This window comes from Trichosurus vulpecula, chromosome 2 (assembly GCF_011100635.1).
Source record: "Trichosurus vulpecula isolate mTriVul1 chromosome 2, mTriVul1.pri, whole genome shotgun sequence".
Taxonomy (NCBI): domain Eukaryota; kingdom Metazoa; phylum Chordata; class Mammalia; order Diprotodontia; family Phalangeridae; genus Trichosurus; species Trichosurus vulpecula.
This window is the reverse complement of record NC_050574.1, coordinates 236,934,654-236,954,079: the sequence shown is the minus strand read 5'-3', so window position 1 is coordinate 236,954,079 and position 19,426 is coordinate 236,934,654. Positions and strand designations below refer to the sequence as shown.

Sequence of the window (19,426 nt, the reverse complement as noted above, 5' to 3'; positions counted from 1 at the left end):
GGGTGAGGCATTGTGGCTTGGTGACTGCAGTGTGGACTTGAAGTCAGTATGACCCTGGTTCAAATTCTGCTCTTCATACCTCTTAACTATGCTGTTAATACTAAGTATACTCTTGAGTAACTTGCTTATGGGAAGTCTCTTCCCTGTTTTTTCCTCCATAAAAGAGGGATGATAATACCTGCATTATATACTTCAGAGGGATGTTTTGAGATTTAGTAGAGATAAGTAAGATATGGAAAGTGTTAGGCAAACTTTAAAGTACTATATAATGTTACTTATTAACCATAAAGTATTATATGAATGTTACTTATAGTTATTCTCAATCCTCATATTTTTCAAAGGAGTTCAGATAGAAATGATCCCAGGAGAAGCTTTTGTCCTGCTAGTATTCTTATGTATTTAACATTCTGAAGATTATGAAACAGTTGGGTAAAATAATTGCTTTTTTTGTATTTGAATAAAACCGTTGGGATATGGGCTCAGCTTCTTTAAGCTTACAGAAAGCATCTCTAGGCCAGCTTTAGTGACAGACAGGACAAAAGAGATAGTATAGTATAGTATTAGTATACGGTTTTAGAGTTGTCATTCGAAATTTGCAAAGTGCTTTACAAATATTAGCTCATTTTGTTCTCACAACAATCCTGGGAGGTAGGCAATTTTTTATCCCCACTTTGCAGATGAGGAAACTGAGGCAAACAGATAAAAATGACCTGCCTAGGGTAAGGGATAATATGTACTTTATCCTATTCCCACATTTTTCATTTCTTTTGCCAGGTCTCTATACTTTGAAAGCATTTCATTCCATGTAGCCTGAAATATTTAATATGATAGCATGTAGTGAAATGTTTTTCTTTAATTTGTATGAATCAAAAGTTATATCCTGGCAATTATGGGCAACAGTTTTGTCAATGATAATGTGTGAGTTCCAGGACTACTTAACTGCTAAATTCTCAAGGATATTTTGAGATCTGTATTTGTGGTATGGAGTATTTGTCTTCTCTTAGCTTAGGAAAGAGAATGAGCTTCTGATGTATAATTTAGTATGCTAATGATAATGTCACAGTCTCTCTTTGAAACTCAGTTTCCTCACCTATAAAACAGTAACACTAATGCATGAACTATCTAAATTACAAGGTTGCTGTGGGATAAAGTATTTTGTAACCCTCAGAGCATTATAGAAATATGAACTCTGATCATTAGCAGGAGCCCATCTGCATCTTTGACAACTTCCAAATATACTAAGAATTCCTGCATGTATTGATGTAGACATAGAGAGAAATGGCACCTTAAGTCCAGCTTGTAGAAATCATTTCTTACAATCATCATACACAGTCAAATTTGACACAGAAGCTACAGTTATGACATATGTTAACTTCTTCTTTATCATGAGATTTTTACACTAGACTGTGGGAAAATGGGACAAGTCATGATTGATCATCATGCCAGGCCTCTCCTGGTCACAAATGAAGGACTTCAAAGAATTTAAAGCAGTCCTCAGGGACTTCCATCAGGAAATCAGCAGTAAGACAATGAATACATGTGGTGCCTGTCAAGCAAACTTGTCAGGAGAGTGCTGTGGCCAAGTTGAACATGTTTAAAATTCATGTTATTTTCCCCTCCAAATAATCACATTCTCAGGTAGAGGAGGAGAAAAGTTGTAACTCATTTTCTCAATTTGATTCTCAGGATAATCTAAAGAAACAGCAGGATCAGGTCTTTGGAAGCTTCTTTGCTAGTTGGTTTTGACTTCCACAAATAGGTCTCATTTAGAAAGGCTAAGCATTGTCACTAGGGTTCATTCATTCCATTCCATAAGCATTTGTGGAGTATCTAGAATGTGTCAGGTTTTGTGCTAGATACAAAGTGAAAAAAAACACATTCCTTACACTCAAGTTTGCTTACTTTCTTTTAAAAGGAAAACAGCACATGCACAGAGAAATAACTGTAATGTATATAGATATTAATTTTTGAGGGAGGGCATTAGCAACTGGGGAGGATGAAGAGAGTGTCCTCATAGGAGGAAACATTGAGTTGAGCTTTGAAGGAAACTATGGTTGTAAACAGTACACGTGAGGAGGGAGTGCAGTCCAGGCATGTGAATAGGCTGTGTAAAGGAGCAAGATAAAAGATGGAAGGTCTTGTGTAGAAAACGACAATTTCCCCCTTCCTCTCTGCCTCACAGAATTCTTCTTTTCCTTCCAGATAGTGTTCTACATGAAGCCTTTTGGATTCCCCAACTACCACTAGCGTTCTCCCTCTCAAACTACCTTATAGTTGACTACTTGGGGTTGATTTGTCCTCTCTTTATATTTGTTTGTATACTATATACTTTTTTGTCTCCTCTATTAGAATGTAAGCGCCTTGTGAGGAGGGATTGTTTCATTCATTGTATTTGTATCTCTACTTCATAGCACACTCTCTGGCACATAGTAGTTGCTTAGTGAATGTTAACCGACTAATTGATTTTTTATTGATATAGGCTAGTTTGGCTGCCATATAGAGTAAACTATATAATTTCACAGAAACTGCAAGTAAAAGTGATACTGTGTAAGGAAAAAACTAATCACATGTATTGCAAAACATCAAGTTAAATAATTAGACTTTTGTAATATAGTAAAGGAAAATTTAAAAATATAAGAACAAAGGATGATGAGGTGAGCTGTTCAGAAAATCCCTTTAGTACAAGAATCTTGAATACTAGGGATTCTTCATAAGCTATTCACACTTCTATACTACAGAATCACAGAATCTTAGGGTTGAAGGAGATACTAGTGTTTGTCTAACTTTCACTAGCAGTTATAGTTCTGACTTTTGGAACAACACAGCAGAAGAACAGCCCTGTGGATGTAAGGGTCCTTCAAATAATTATTTGTTATTTGAAGCTGTTGTCTGCCTTTAAATCTCTATTCTTCAGACAAAACAACCTCAGCTCTCATTGGGTTCTCATGAGGTGGTTTCCAAGGTCCTCATTCTCTTAGTTATTCCTCATTCTTGTTTGTCTGTGCTTTTACTAAAATGTAGCTTCCAAATGAGCACCAGGCTTACCATCCAGAGCAGTATAAAATCAATCATCATTTTTTTATGACTGCATTAATTGTTACTGCAGCTTACGGTTGGACAGTCCTTTTCAGTAGCCATTTCCCACTGTGACTCATATTAAAATAATGCTTAACTAAAAGTGCTAAGTCCTGTTTACTCTATAGTTCTGCAAGTTATTTGGTGAATCTAAGTGGAGGATTTTCCATTTATCATCGTTACTATGGTCATCATCAGTCCAATGTTTCAGCTTGTTTAGATTATTTTGAATCTCTATTCTGCCATCTACCAAGTTAGCTATCTCACCCAACTTTTTCTATATTTGCATACATAATGTTTGATTTTATGTTTTGTACAGTTGATTAACAAAAATGTTAAACATAGAAGGCTTAAGGACAGAGTTCTATGGCAGTCTATCACAGATTCTCAGATTAAAGTGGAGCAATTCAAAAATCAATAATCTCTGAGGACGGTTGTTCCACCCTCAGTACTATCAATCAACCTACATTTCACCATCTTGTCTACAAGTGTAGCTTGGAAGTGGTCACATTTATTCCACATAAAAAGTTTTATGACATTGTTAGTTTCAATAAATTTAGACCCAGAAGGAACCTTGAGATTCTTGAATCCAGCCTCCTCAGCTGAGGAAAGAGTCACAGAAAGGTTGTTCAAAACCATGTAGCTAATAAGTAACAAAGCTGGGTTTTGAACCCAAATCTTTTCCCTGGGAATCCAGTGTTCTTGGCTTTATCACACGTGGTCTGCTCATGTCGCAGAGATATGTTGGGGATTACAGAATCTGTAAAAGATTTGGAGCTTTTTAAAAAATTGGAAGTAGTATATTGTTGATGGTGTTATTAATTACTTCTAATTTTAAAAATATCAACAAATGAAAACAATAAAACATTTAATAATCCTACAGAGATAAACATGATAGCTGATAGGCATATATGTAAGCATATCTAAATATGTCACACATATGTGCATATATATGTGTGTGTAAGTATATAACACAGCTATTTATTATAAACTGCATGGAAATAAAAAAATAGTTAAAAGAAAACAATAATTGGAATCCTTATCCATGTGGGAAAATTTCTCACATTTTGGAAGCAAATACTCCATCCCCTCTTACATTGTATTTGTTGTAAAACACAAGCTGAGTGCCTATCAAAAGTTCACTGGTAAATTTTTATGTTGCAAAAGAATTAGATTATAAAAGTAAAAGAGCAAAATGTTCCCAGACCTTGCTATATTATAGACCAACATGAACAAAAAACTCACTATTCCAAACATAGCATCATTTTAAGAAGTACAAGGTCTCCTGCCTTTGCTGACAAGATAGGACATTCATCCCAATTGGAATGTAGCCATTGCCTATATCTGCAAGGGCTTGAGGCTCCCTTGACTATTCTAATAACACCTTCCCCTTCTTCCCTTGCTTTTTTTTCCCGCATTGAATTAATTTATACACTAGTCAAGTTGCAGAGAAGAATTATGACCAAATGGAATGAATCATGAGAAAGAAGAAACAGAACCAAAAAAAACCCCCAAAAACAAAAACAAAAGAGAAGGGAAAAAGGCGAGCATGAAGTGTGCCTCAATCTGCATTCAAACTTCATAGTTCTTTCTCTGGATGTAGATAGCATTCTCCATCGTGAGACCTTTGGAGTTGTCCTTGCACTTCCCTTGCTTTTAAACTCTCTAAAAACGCTTTGGTGATGCCAAAGTAAAGGTATTGATTTAGAGACTAGGGAATAGTTTTGTCCAGCCAGACACTTCCTAGTTATTAGGTATTGAGTGGAGAAGAATAGCCACCAAGTGCTATAGGCTTCATTCTTCTACAGCGCTTACTTAAAGGTATGGTCACATATGACAAAAAACATATTCTTCTTTTGGAGTTTTTTAATTATACATTCAAATCTGAAGGGGAATTTTAGGTCATCATTTTGTTGATTTGTTTCAGTTGTGTCTGACTCTTTGTGACCCCATTTGGGGTTTTCTTGGCAAAGATACTGAAGGGGTTTGCCATTTCCGCCTCCAGTTTTGTTTACACATGGGGAACCCGAGGCAAACAGGGTTAAGAGACTTGCCCAGAGTCACACAGCTATTAAGTATTTAAGTCCTGATTTGAACTCATGAAGTCAAATCTTCCAGATTCCAAGCCTAGTGCTCTATTCACTGTGACATCTAGCTGCCCTATAGACAGATAAATTGGTCTCAGAGAGGTTAAATGTTTGCTAGGGACATACAAATAATAACTGTCAGATTTGGGATTTGAATCAAGGTTTTCTTAACTCCAAATCTTATGTCCAGTGTATCATACTACCATACAGACTAACACAGCACTGGCTCAGCAAATACCTATTAAATTGAATTATCGTTAACTTTGTGAGTTTTGGGTGCATATTGCTTGTCAACTATATTGCTGCACCATCATTCTCAAAGGTCCCTCCAACCCTGAATCCTCTAATCTGCTAATCTTATGTCTCTGTTCAATAACTCATCAACAAGTCAGTTCTTCGACTTTGAGTGAATAAGTTATTTTGTTTACTATAAATACCCAAATTAACTATAAAGGACATATGAAGAAAGACACTATCTGCCTCCAGAGAAAGAACTGATAAATAGATGTAAAGAATAATTTGTATACCTATTTCTGTCTAATGTTCACCATCTCTAGGGTGGGGGGAGGAAGGGAGGCAAGGGAAAAAAAGAAATTTACATGATGATTTTGTTGTATATTTGAAAGGAATAGCAAGTTGTGAAAGTAGATTTGCAGTTTCATGTGCAATCATCTTTTTTATCGTACTATGTTATGTAAATGCTTGTTTTATTCTATAAATTAAAAATAAAAAGAATTTTTTTAAAAGTCAGCTCTTGATTAGAGAAACGGGGTATGGTGGGAACAACATTTGACCTCCTCATCTTCCCCACTCCCCCCCTCCCCAAAGTTATCAAAACTAACTTTGAGACTTGAGGGGATCAGGGAACTAAAAAAAAAACACCCAACAAAAAACAACTCAGATCCTTCACATCAGTTCTAGGCTAGTCTAAGTACAAAAGGGCCACAAGGAACTCCAGGTGCTATTAGAAGTTTTGCAGGGAGACTACCATAGGCAACTCAAAGGTAGGGGAGTTTCTCTCAGCTGGACTAACTTGGGGTACAAATATATATCTCTTTGAATATCCTTCCCCTTGTATGGCTAAGTAAATCTCCTTTTGTTATTTTTTGAATGATCCATTGGTGTTTTGTTTCTTTCCAGTATTGAATGTTTGGCAACTAAATGGCACAGTGAATAGAGTGCTGGACTTCGAGTCAGGAAGACCTGACTTAAAATTCTCCATCAGACATTTGCTAGCTGCATGACGCTGGGAATGTCAATTCACCTTTCTTAAACTCAGTTTCCTCATCTGTAAAATGGTGAGAATTATATCACCTACCTCACAGGGTTGTTGAGAGGATTAAATGCAATAACCTATAAAGTGCTTTTTATACCTAAAGTGAAGTGCTACAAAGCACTTGGAGTGATAAATGCTAACATTGTTATAATTATTTTTTATAATAACATGACTACTGCATAAATTATCAGGAAACTGGAGTGAATCAGGTCCATTCTTGAAGTCTGACCTAGTCTAGAACACAGGGAAAACTCAGCAGAGGGTCATTACTATAGCCATTTTATTTCTCTCTCTCTTTTTTTAGGTTTTAAACATACATGTTTATTTTCATAGTAAAAATAATTTTTTTTTCACTGATAGAAACAGGATGTACTATTGGTAGAAAAAATGCAAAATGTTTCATGAAAGGGTGAAGAAGCACATAACTATCTGACTGACAATATTTACATCCTTGCAAAAAAGCCAGAGCTTTTTTACAGAATTAGCAATTGAAGAAAATACTGACATATATAATAACAAGCTAACAATTGTACAAACGACAGCTCAGTAATGTGTGCATCGAACAAGGAAGCTCAGGACTCAGTGCCAATTACTCTGAACTGCCTCCAACGTCAATATTTAACAGCGTTTTGATTTTATCATACAAGACCAGCACCAAGGCACCACGGGTGCCTCTCAGGACATTGGAAAAGGTTCCACGGAAGAAAGCTGCTGGGCCTTCGTGCCCGTAGATCTTCAAGAAGCAGTCCATGGTACTGGTGCTCCGCCCAACCACTCTGCATCATCCATCATAACATCTCCTGAATGTGTCAAAGGCAGTATTCCAGAGCAGGGAGTCACCACTTGAGCAATTGAAAATGCCACAAGAAATGGGATTTCCTTTGGATTTGGTAATAAGCCCTTAATTGTGTCATAACATCGAAAATTAGAGGCTCGATACACAGTGATGCCCGGTGCAGAAACATGAAACCCTTGGCACAAACCAGTGACACCCTTGGATTCGGCGATAAGGCAGCCCAGGACCTTTTCTAATATCAACCCCTAATCGAGTTCAGGCAAAATCTAGTGGATAAACTACACACAGGGATGCAGCTCCACCTGAAGCTACATTAGCCAAAAACTACCTCCAGAACTGTTTATCCTTGTTAACGCCTGACACGAAAATCTGTTTATATTTGTCCTTAAAAGCGAAATTTAGAGTTTGTGTTGTAAAATAGCGAAAGACATTTGCCAAACTGCCACGCCAAAACCTGAAAAAATCCCTGCTCCCGAGGGAAGCGCACGAGGCAGTCCACGAGGCCCTTGTACTGCGCCTCGGGGCTAACATGCTGGGACAAAGCCTGCAGCAGCTGCTTCACGCGCTCCACGGGCGCCAGGGCAGCCTCGGACACAGCGGCCGCGACGCCGCCCACCAGGAGGTCCCTGCCGAAGGACTCCAGGTCCAGAAGCTGCTGCTGCTTCTGGGGCTCACCCTGGCCCTTGCGCTTGGGCCACCATGGGTCGGCGGGGATCCAGGGCTTTAGGGCAGGGGGGCGGTGGAGGCGCTGACGAAAACGGCCTCCGCTCAGGCTTGGCACAGGCGGGAAGGAGGCGCAGGCCGCCTTTATTTCTCTTTCATCATAGGAACTTTTAACATGGAAATAGTCACCGTTTGGATTTCCAACGTTCTATAGGAAGCCTAGAATAAATCTATATTATGAATGCAGAATTCATTTAACATTTTTAAAAGACTAGATGGGTCTAAAATTTCAAGGAAAAGAAAAGGAATGCTTATAGGCCCCACGGTGGATAGGGCACTTAGCTTGGAAGCAGGAAGACTCCTCTCTATGAGTCTTCAAATCTGACCTCAGACACTTTCTGTGTGACCCTGGGCAAGTCACTTAACCCTGTTTGCCTCAGTTTCCTCATCTGTAAAATGAGCTGGAGAAGGAAATGGCAAACCACTCCAGCAGCTTTGCCAAGAATCATGAAGGGACCTAGAAGAGTTGGATGGGACTGACCGATAACAAGTGTAAGTGTGATTTGAACAAATCGCCTTAGTAGACCAAAGCAATAACATAGCTGAAATTAAATGTTGTATAACACACTTTTCCATTCAAACCCTACTCTAACATCCCATTTTGGAATGGAGGGGACTCAAGGTTCTCAAGGGCAGTGCCACAGGAGCCAGTTCTGGTAGGCTGTGCCAACTGATTAGCCTGGTGTGTGTCTTCCTCTTGGGTACCAGTATAGCTAAATTTAGAGAGGTTCATCAGTTGTTGAATTGATCATGTTTTCAGCTCTAGGAACTCTTGAAGACACTTTTTGCTATTTGATGTTTTACTTCTAAACAGTAGTGGCAGAGCTATAACTGGGACAGAGTGACTGGAGTTTAGTTACAGGGTAGGAAAATCTAGAGGGGGCCCATAGCACTATCCAGGTATGTATTTTATTAGCTTAAAAATTTCATGGTGTCCTGGATGTCCTCCTCCTTCTGGGAGGTCCCACCCTGTGACCCAATTCTTCATTTCCTCTCTCTCTTGGTCTAAACAGTTAAAATTGCTAGTTATAGCTCTGAGTGGCAATGCTTAATATTTATTAACTTCTCGGGCCTGGGGAAAGATGGTCTTCTGGGCTGGTACTGACTCAGATCAAACCCCTGGTAATTTAGGTTTGATTCTGGAACAAAATGAGTCACACATAGATCATTCAATAGTTAACAAAAGAATTACTTCAACTTGGTTGGAGATGGACATTCCAAAAGAATAGGCATTGAAGACACCTCAAGTTGATTCAGCCCACTGAAGCTCCCTTAACCTAATCTATTGTTTTTTACCAGCCAAGCATCAGATAGTGGGGCTGGGAGCTCCTAAAGGCTGGTTTGTATTCAGGCAAAGAGGAAGTGATATCAACAACTTGAGCCTTTGGTCCTCTGAGCCAGCAATGTCTTGGGTTTGGTTTTAATACCCTTTAAGGGAAAGCTAATCTAAATTTAATAGGGGAAGGGATTGGGATATTGCTCCTACCATGAATGGTAAGTTAGCACATTAATGGAGAACATCAACAATTGAAGCTTTAGCCATCCAAGTTAAAAGTTAACTCTGAGGGGTAAGCAGGGATATGCTGGTAAATGCTTAACAACTAAATCTGGGGAAACACACATACACGTGTACAAAACACATATGCTGGGCATCCTTTTAAAGTCTATACTATTAATATTTTTATATCACTTTCTTGAGTCTAGACAATCAACAAGACAATAAATCAAGCGCTGATTTGTAGGCATGCTGATTTCTGAGGTATAAACACTCATACTGAAAATTGAACAATTATCTCTCTCCAGCTGGTTAGAACTGGCTCCAGCACAGCACTGTGTGTAAACTACTCTCTAAGAGGGGCATTCTCACCAAATTACAAATGGAGAGGAACCCCAAGCTGGTGACAGAATATTTGGAATGGTATGGAATTAATGTTGGGGTTCTGTTCTTGTTGTGCTCTTTACCCCTCTGTCACCTACTACCCCGTAAAAATGTAGCATTTTCTCGGAGGATTGTGTTGGCCCAATCATCCTGCACTCATCATATCAAACTGACTTTGAGTATAGGAAATACCATTCAGTGAACATTTAATTAAGCACATTATGTATCGTCTTTGTTCAATGATGGATTTTTATAGCTGATCACCTTTCTGAGGGCCCTAGTCAAGAACTACCAAAGAAGAGCAAGTTTACAAAGCAATCATGCCTGTCAGCCAAAAATAGAGGGATCTTAGAAAAACTATGATAAGTGGGAATTCAAAGTCTACACTACATCATTTTCTTTTGTGGTTAGTTTAGTCTGACAGTTTTTGGAGAAAAAGCCTAAACTACCAAACTGTTCTGAGTCTCTTTTTAGCTTGCAGATGCTTATTTTTCCTCGGAAAGTTTCTATACCCTTACATGATTGACAGCTGACTGGTTCCCATGGAAGAGAGGAAACAATAAGATGGGCTAGGGCATTTATTTAATAGTTCCTTAAGCCTACAGAAACTAAATTCTAAGATAAAACATTAGCATCTGTCTAAATTGGAAAAGCTGACACAAGTATCAGTCAGATTCTGAGAACTGCAAGACTGTCATGGGACCTTAATACCACTTGTGTGGGATATTTCATGGAAAACTATCATTCCAAGTTTATCCCATATTTTTTTTCTTCTTCTATTACTAACCAAGGCTGGAGATAAGGAGAAAAAAATGGAAACAGGAAGGATGATTTCTTTGCACATTTTCCTTCCATAGACCAATATATAATGAAAGAGTAGGGAGCAATGAGAGAAGAGAAAACAAAGAAGGGAGAGGAGGGGGAAAGCAGGAGAGAACTGGAGCAGAAGAGATGGGGCAATTTTTCTGTGCTCAAAGTGCTGGCCTAGGTACATGCTAACAGCTAGTATTTATCTTTTGTTTTGAGGCTTACAAAACACTTCATATGTGTTATCTCATGTGATTCTGACAATAACTCTGTGAGGTAGGTGTTTATATGATGTATCCCCCATTAGACTGTAAGCTCCTTGAGAGCAGGGATGTCTTTTGCCTCTTTTTGTAACCTCAGCACTTAGTACAGTGTCTTCTACATAATAGGTGCTTAATAAATGTTTATTGATCGACTGATGTTACCGAGATGGAAATGAGGCTGGAGAGAGTTTAAGTTTCTTGCCCAGGTCACACACAGTTAGTGTATATTTGAGGCAGGATTCAAACTTAGATCAAATCAAGTCAAGTTAACAAGCAAGCATTTACTATGTGCCAGGCATTGTGCTAAGTAAATACAGAATACAAATAAGGAAATAATAATAATATAATATTAGGAAATACAAATATACTTTAAAAGAAATCGTTCTTTCACTCTAGGAACTTACATTCTAAAAGGGGAAGATAACATTTAAAAGGGAGTTGAGAAGGGGGTGTCAAGCTGTAGGAGAAGGGTGTCAAAGTCCAGACAGTGAAGTGTGGCTATAGGAAGAACTTAGCAATGGGAGAAGGGGGCCCCTTAGGTCTTCTATCCAGTTGATGGTAGCAGAATAGAGAACTGATCCATCCATAACTCTTGATCAATATTATTATCTCATTTTTTTCTATGTAGTATAACTACATGGGGTGGGGAGAGAGGCAAGGACCCTATTTACTTTGAAAGTTATGATTTGAAGGTTCTGGAGCTCTTAAGCCACTGCATGTTATTTAGGTAATAATAGAATGATGGTAAAGTAGGGCAAGTTGAACATTTTGGACTATTTAGAGTCTATTCGAATAGAAAGCATGTTTTGCTAAGCATATTTTTCATTTAAAAAACCCAACCATTTAGATGGAATGCTTCTGAGATTGTGATACATTTATATTTTACTTAACAAATGTGATTTCTAGAGTCTTTTCATAACCAAGATGATTTTAAAGCCCCCTTTCTTAGAAGCTATATATAGTATTTTGCCAAGAAATTGACCCAATGCAAATCTTTAAGTTCTGAGGAGATCCACAAGGTGGAAAAGAGAGTATTCTAGAGTCAAAAGATTCTAATAACTAATAAATAACTTGATTCTAAAAACTAACATTTCAGCTATTCCTATCCCAATATAGACAAGTAGTGAGTTATTTAAGGCCAATCTGTCCTTTACATAACAGTCTGCCCAGCTAGGAAATAGAAACCCCCCTCTCTGCCACCGATTCCTCCCTGATTTCTCTTTCTCTCTGTCTTTTTCTCCCCCAATACCAGTTCTTTCCTTCCTTTCCCCCGGGCCTCTCTCATATGCTCCATCCCTTTCCACCTTCATTCTGGAGATTTTGGCTAAATCTGGATGAACTGACTGCATGTTACCTAAATTGCAGTAGGGTCTGTGGTGGCAGTGTAGTACACTGGGAAAAACACTGGTCTTAGAGGAATGGGATCTGAGTTCAAATCCCCACTCTGACAATTGCTACCTATGTAACCTTGAACAAATTGCTGAACTTCCTTGGGTTTCATTTTCTCACCCAGGAAACTAAGGGGGTTTGACTAAATGGCTTCTGATGTCCCCTCCAGTTCCTTATCTGTGATCCTATGGATGCTATTAATGATAAGAGGAGGAAGAGAATCTTGGCATAATGAAAAAAGCACTAAAGCCATATGGGATGTGTCTGTAGCACAACTATCCCTACTTCCAGCCCCCAAAGTTTCACCATTACATTTTCTCCCTCTGCTTTGCAAGTACCCCACCTCTCCTCTTCTGAGCTAGGCACCAACCCCTCCAAGGATTTATAACCTAACCACTACCCAGGACATCCCAAGCAGTACCTATGCATGTATCATTGGGACCCTTTTGCTCAAACATAGCCATCCCCATTCAAGGGCAAGTTCTACATTTTGGAGCAGTGACCTGTGAGTAAGTGCCCCACCTACCACTTTTCATTTGGGGTGGACAAAGTTAGTAAGTAACACAGGATGAACAGGCCTGGATGAGTTGAAACCTGCATAGCAGATCTCACAATATTATCTTCCCCCACACCCAAACTTACTCCTCTTCTAAATTTTCCTATTACAATCAAAAGCACTGCCATGTCTTCAGTCATTCTGGCTCACAATTGCTACTTCATGAACTTACTCTTATGACTAAATCTTGTTTCTATTTTCACAGAATTTCTCACATTTTTCTCTTTTCCTTTATTCACACAGCTACCATCCTAGTTCAGACCCTTATCACTTCACACCTAGACTGTTGCACTAACCTCCTATTGGTCTCCTGGCTTCAAACCTTTCCCCTCTCTTATCCATCTTCCACATAATCAATATCGTGGTTCTTTCTAAAGCACAGGTCTGACCATGTCACTCCCCAACTCAGCAAGTCCAACCGTTCCATATTGATTCTATGATCAAATATTATTTCATCTTTATCTAAGTTTTAAAACTTTCTATTTTATGTAAGTTTTATTATGCATATAATTATTAATATAGATTACATATATAAAATTTATGAATATGTGCATTTTAGGGTATAGGCTCAAAAGTTTTTATTCTTGGAGTGCATGATTGAAAAAGTTAAGAGATGACTGTTCACTAAGGTCCCTTCCAGTTTTTTGTCCTATGATCCTGTGAAAATTGCTGTTCCTCACTAGTTGCTAGCATCAGTAGGCATCATAGAATGGTGAGGAAATAATGCAGTTGAGAACAAAATATTTGACAATAGCTATGGAATCTGCCATTTTTTCCAAAACCTTGATGCTCCTCTTCTGATGCTGCCATTTCAATTCAGTTTAATTCAGTTCAGATGGAAAAAAATGTTCTGAGTGTCTATTGCATGTAAAGCACTGTTAGATTTTGTGGGGAAAGGGATGCAAAATTAATGAAATATGACTCCTAAGGAGTTCATAGTCCAGTAGATGAAAAAAGAATAAAGAAATAACTCTAATACAAAAAAGAAGTGTTTCTGAAGAAGTATGGGCAAGGTACTATGGTGCTTCATAGTAGAAGAGTTCATTTCTTGTTAGGGGGATTAGAGAAGGTGGGATCAAGTGGAGGATGTGGAATTATTTGAAATAGCCTTTGGGAAATGTGTAGGAGGGAAAGGCATTTGAGGTAGAGAGACTAACATATGCAAAGGTATAGTCCATCAATAGTCTAGGATGTATTGAGCTTTCTACTTTGTCAAAAGTATAGAGTTCTAGAACCATAGTAGTAGGAGATATGACAGGTGAAGCCTAGATGCAGGAGAACTTCAAATATCATGCTGAAGAGTTTGGTCTTTATTTTTTATACAATGGAAAATCATTGAAGGATTTCGATCAGTGGAGTGACACTATCAAACTATACTTTAATAAAATTAATTTGCCAGCTGTATGCAGGCTAGACTGGATAAGAGAGGCAGATACTTGGATTGAGACTATCAAAACAGTTTACATGAGAGATAACAGGAGTCTGATCTACAGGGAAAACAGTAGGAATGGAAAGGAGGGGATGTATTGAAAGACTTTCTAAAGGTATATAACCATTACCTTAGAGGATCCTTCCTGATATCCTCACTTTGAGCAACTCATCTGTCTTGCTCATCTACCTTTATCCAGATGAAGATTGAGGATTTCATTGTCTGAAGTGTTGTATCCCCACTAGAGTGGCACATGAGAATGTCAATGTATGGTATTCCCCACAAAGGGTGGCCATCAGCTTACATTCAATTTCACATGGCATTAAACATAGAACAAGTTTAATTTACAGGTTAAAGAAGGAATTTGTTTCCCAAACCATAAAGAATAAACATACTCTTTTTTCTTCTTTCAGTGGACTTGCTTTACCCCAATAGAGACTTGAGCCATCCATGTGACTTAGAGAACTTCCTTAGGTGAGATATAAATTTCAGGTGAGATATAAATTCAGGGTTCATTACCACTGCTGCTCTTTCCTCCAGTTGTTCAATAATACTCAGGTCTCTCCTTGCAAAGGTAGTTGTTCCTATCCCAGGAGATGGTACCAGCTCTAGAGCAGCTGGACCAGGAGAGACTGACACTGTTCAGGACCAGAATGACTCCAGACTCTATTATTTCTATTCTTTAAAACTTGGTCCCATAGCCCTAGTACACTCAGCGGTCTCTTCAGGAGCTGTGAAAATTCATTCTACTTCGCCTTCTTGAAATAATCTGTTCTTCATTTTTGACCCAAGACTCAAAGCACCATTTGCATAAGCCTCTCCTTGTTGATAGAGATAGATTTGTGTTGGTGAGAGCTGGATAGAAGAGTGATCCTGGGTTCCTGGCTTCTATCTTGGAGAGAGAAGACATGTAGTTCCAACTTTTATTTAGGTCCCTGATGGGAGATGGACTCTGGAAAGACACTGACATGTTGAGGAGTTTGCACTTCAATCATGACCCTATTCCCAGCTTACTACACCAGAGACTTTGGGGAATTTCCTCTTGGGTGAGATCTGACCTCTTTTCTCTTGGTTGAGCTGAGTTTTCTCACTCCCAATGGGAGAGCTCATTGACTTTGTGTATTGTGCAGTATATATTCTCTTATGTATACTTTCTCTCATTTCTATTTCGATATTGACTTGGAAAAATGGTTTTATTTTGCTATATGTGTTCATTGTGGTATTTAGTAGGTAAGGTATCAAGCCTTAGATACATAGCTTGGGGTCTTCCTTTCCTGTTAAAGAATAGTGATCAAGAGTGCAGATTGAACCTAAAATTATTTCTCCTAGACTAATAATACTTAAGGGAGCAAAAAGATATAATTCTAGCCTGGTACTTCCTCTCTCTGAGGAGAGCAGACTGGCTAGCCTCTGGCGCCAACTTCCTGCTTCCCCTCCTGGCAAGAATCAAAGTCTCCCTTGAAGAAGCGGGGGAGAAAGATGACTCTAGAGATGTCTATTTCTTCTTGTTTTCCTATAAGCCACATCCAGACAGACTCTTGGGTCCATATGTAACCTATATGGGCAAAACCACAGAATATGTCCACCAAACCCCACTACACACTCACAAACAAACTATGGTGAATTTTCCCACATAGTGCACTCTCTTCTAGTTGCCTGGTAGGGTGCTTCTTGCTTTTCCGGCATTTTTATTGGGTTCTGTTCCCTTGTTTCCTCTTCCTTTGTGCCTGGTTCTCAACTTCTGAGGCTTTTGAGCTAGGGATGCAAATAAGCTGCTTCAGAAAGCACTGGAAAACAAGACAGGGAAAGAGGCAGGGCTGATGGCACACAAGGGGAGGAGAAAAGCAAAGGGAGTGTGCTGACTTCACGGGTTCTAAGTTATGGATTCTAGGAGGTAAGGAACAAGGGCAGGGGCTGAATGTATTCTGAAAACTAAGGGCTGAAGGTGAGATGCCCTGATGGTGAGACGCCCCTTTTCTTTTGCTTTCCCCCAAGGGGAAAAGTGAAGCTTTGGCAGAGGTAGACATGACACATGACACATGACAAACATGAAAGACTGATTAGATGTGGAAGAGGAGGGAAAGATAAAGGATGTCTCCATTGGTGGAGACAGAAGCCAGATTGCAAAGGATCAGTGGAGGACAGTGGGAATGGCGAGGAAGTAAGGTAGCAAATGGTGGTGAAAGAGGATGGAAGGAAGATGGACAAATGGAGGAGGAGAGGGAGGAGCTATAGGAGAAACAGCTATAACAAAGAAAAGAGAAACAGGAGAGAGGTTAGAAGAGTCATTTCATCCCATTCTGCTTCTCTCTATTTCCCTTTAACAAAAAATTTCGACACACAGTTAAGAAGTGTCCACTACGTACAAGGCATTATACTAGGTGTTGGTGATATAAAGACAGAAATGAATTGTCCCTACTTTTTACAAGCTCACATTCTAGAGTGTACACAGATAACTACATTAGAAAATAATTTGAAGAGGAGGAAAAAACAACACTAGCAACAGTGTTGGAAATCATAGGTTTAGAAGTGGAAAAACCCTTAGAAAGCATCTAGTCAAATACCTTCAATTTGCAGATGAAGAAATTGAAGCCCAGAGAAGTTGAGCCCAGAAGGTCACCCAAAGAGTAACTGATGGGGGTGGAATTCAAATCTTGACTCTCTGATTCAAAATCTAGGACCCTTTCTATCACTCACTCCATAAAAAGAGGGTTCCCTGGAAGAGGTGGTATCTGAGTTGGGCTTTCAAAAGTGCTAATGATTCTGAGAGATCAAGAGAGAGTTCATTCTAGGAATGGGGAGATTGCTTCTTGTGTGATGCGTAGAGGCCAGAAATAGCATGTTTTGTTAAGGAAAGGGCTAGTAGTTCAATTTCTCATCACGTTCACCTCCAGCACCATAGGATCATAGGACGATAGATTGGGAACTGGAAGGGACCACAGAGGTCATCTAGTCCACTCTATCATCTTCAATCCCCATTTAACGGATAAAGAAATTGAAGCTCAGAGAGGTTCCCTTTACAGGACAATTTGTAAAGACTCACACAGGTAATGTGTCAGAGCTGGGAATTGAACTTTGCACAAATGACATGTTATTATCATGTAAAATTGCATTCCTGACAGCTGCTAATTGTCTTCAGGATGGGAATTGCCTCTTGTGAAAGTTGGGGAAAAGAGGTGAAACATTTGTTTCACTCTGATATAGCAAGGCAAATGTTTACTTTAGAATTAATCGTTACAGACATTTGAGCTAATCACACCCCCAGGTATTGTTCTCCACAGTTAAGAATGTCCACATTTGTCCCACTCACAGAGAATCCTCTTCTGGAGATGATCAAATCATAATTTGGAATTTGTTGCTAAAGACCAAGTTCCGCTAAATGCTATCTACATACCCCGTGCCCTGATGTACCTGTGGTCTTACTCGCATGGTACATCCCTTCAAGGATTCAGAACAAACTCACCTTCCAAACCTTGAAGTGCTGCATAAATATTAGTTACTAAGATTTTTTTGCTTATGCCTTCTTTTTGATGATGTCTTTGCTCTTTGTACCACATGGTACTGTCTCATTCCAAAAGCCCTGCTCCAGTTTCTCATCCCTGGCTCCTTGGAGACTTGCTTCTTGCTTTTAGCTAGCCTTTCCTTTCCTCTTTCCCTCTGTGTTAGAATGGCCACCTCAGGGTACTTGAGGTCCCACCAGTGGTTTAGATCTAACCAAAGCTCATTGACACAGGACTCTTTTCCTCATTGATGGAGATCAATGCCCCATGCCTACATGAGGGGAGAATCAGGGTTGGAGAGTGGGAGAGAGGAGAATCTTTTCAAGGTTCTCGTCAGTATCTTTGATCTCTTCTGGTTTACAATCTTTTAGGTTTCTTTAGTATTCTGCGCCTCTCTCTGGCTCTGCAGTCACTTGGGGATGGGGGTGGGGCGGGGCAGTTTCTGCTTCTGACTTCCAGCTTAAGAGAGGATATATATGATGACAGCCCCAATTCAGGTTGCTGAAGGAAAAGACTGGGAAGATACGAGAGGGGTGGGCAGTCTCCAACAAAGTGTCCAGATCAACAGAATTTTCGCTCAGGTTTTTTGGTCCTGCTCTCTAGCTTCTTCTTAAGTTCCCTCAGCTTGAAAGGTGCCATTATTTTCCTCAGGGCTAGCAGACTTTAATTGGCTGTGGAAAGGATATAATTACTATATCTCTATGACTCTTGCATTGGTCTCCACATCTTTACCCTTCTTTTTCCATCTCAATATCACCTTTATCTTGAAAGAAGAATGACATTTGTACTGGAAATGATAGAATAGAAATGGCTAACAGGGAGTTGACACCCAAAGATAAGAAGACAGTAAGTGAACATGTAGCCTCCCTTGATGAATTCAGGTCACCTGGCCCACACAAGCTACATCAATCAATCCATCAATAAACATTTATTAAGCAGCTAGGGGTCCTGAAGGAACAAGCAAACAAATTTGTGCAAACAAGTTATGTACAGAATAAATAGGAAATAATTAACAGAGAGAAAGCACTAGAATTAAGAGTGGTTTGGGAAAAGCTTCGTGAAGGAAGTGGGGTTTTAGCTGGGATTTAAAGGCAGATAGGGAAGGACAGAGGCAGAAATGAGGAGGGAGAGCATTCTAGGATTGGGGAATAGTCAGAGAGAATGCCCAGAGCTGAGAGATGCAAGTGTTCTGTTTGAGAAATGGCAAGGAGGCCAGAGTCACTGGACTGAAGAGTGTGTGTGTGTGTGTGTGTGTGTGTGTGTGTGTGTGTGTAACATGGTTAGACTTCTGTTTTAAGAAAATCACTATGGTGGCCAGATGGAAAGGGATCTGTGCTGTTAAACATTTTATCAGTGACTTATATAAATGTATAAAAGGCATTATCATTAAATTTGAAGATGACACAGATTTGAGAGGGATAGCTAACATACTGGATTATGGAGTCAGGATCCCACAGGAGCTGAATCTAACAAGATGAAATTCAGTAGGGATAAATACAAAGCCTTACATTTGGTTACACACACACACACACACACACACACACACACACACGCACATACATCAACTTCACCAATGTAAGATCTGTATGCATGGATAAATAGCAGTTGTAATGAAAAAAAGATCTTGGGGTTTTAGTGAACTACAA

At 39.3% G+C, this 19,426-nt stretch overlaps 1 pseudogene; it reads right to left on the bottom strand.

Moving 5' to 3' along the window:
* Nucleotides 1-7,027: 7,027 nt before the first annotated feature.
* LOC118836931 overlaps nucleotides 7,028-19,426 on the bottom strand; it is a 119,894-nt pseudogene continuing 107,495 nt past the window's right edge.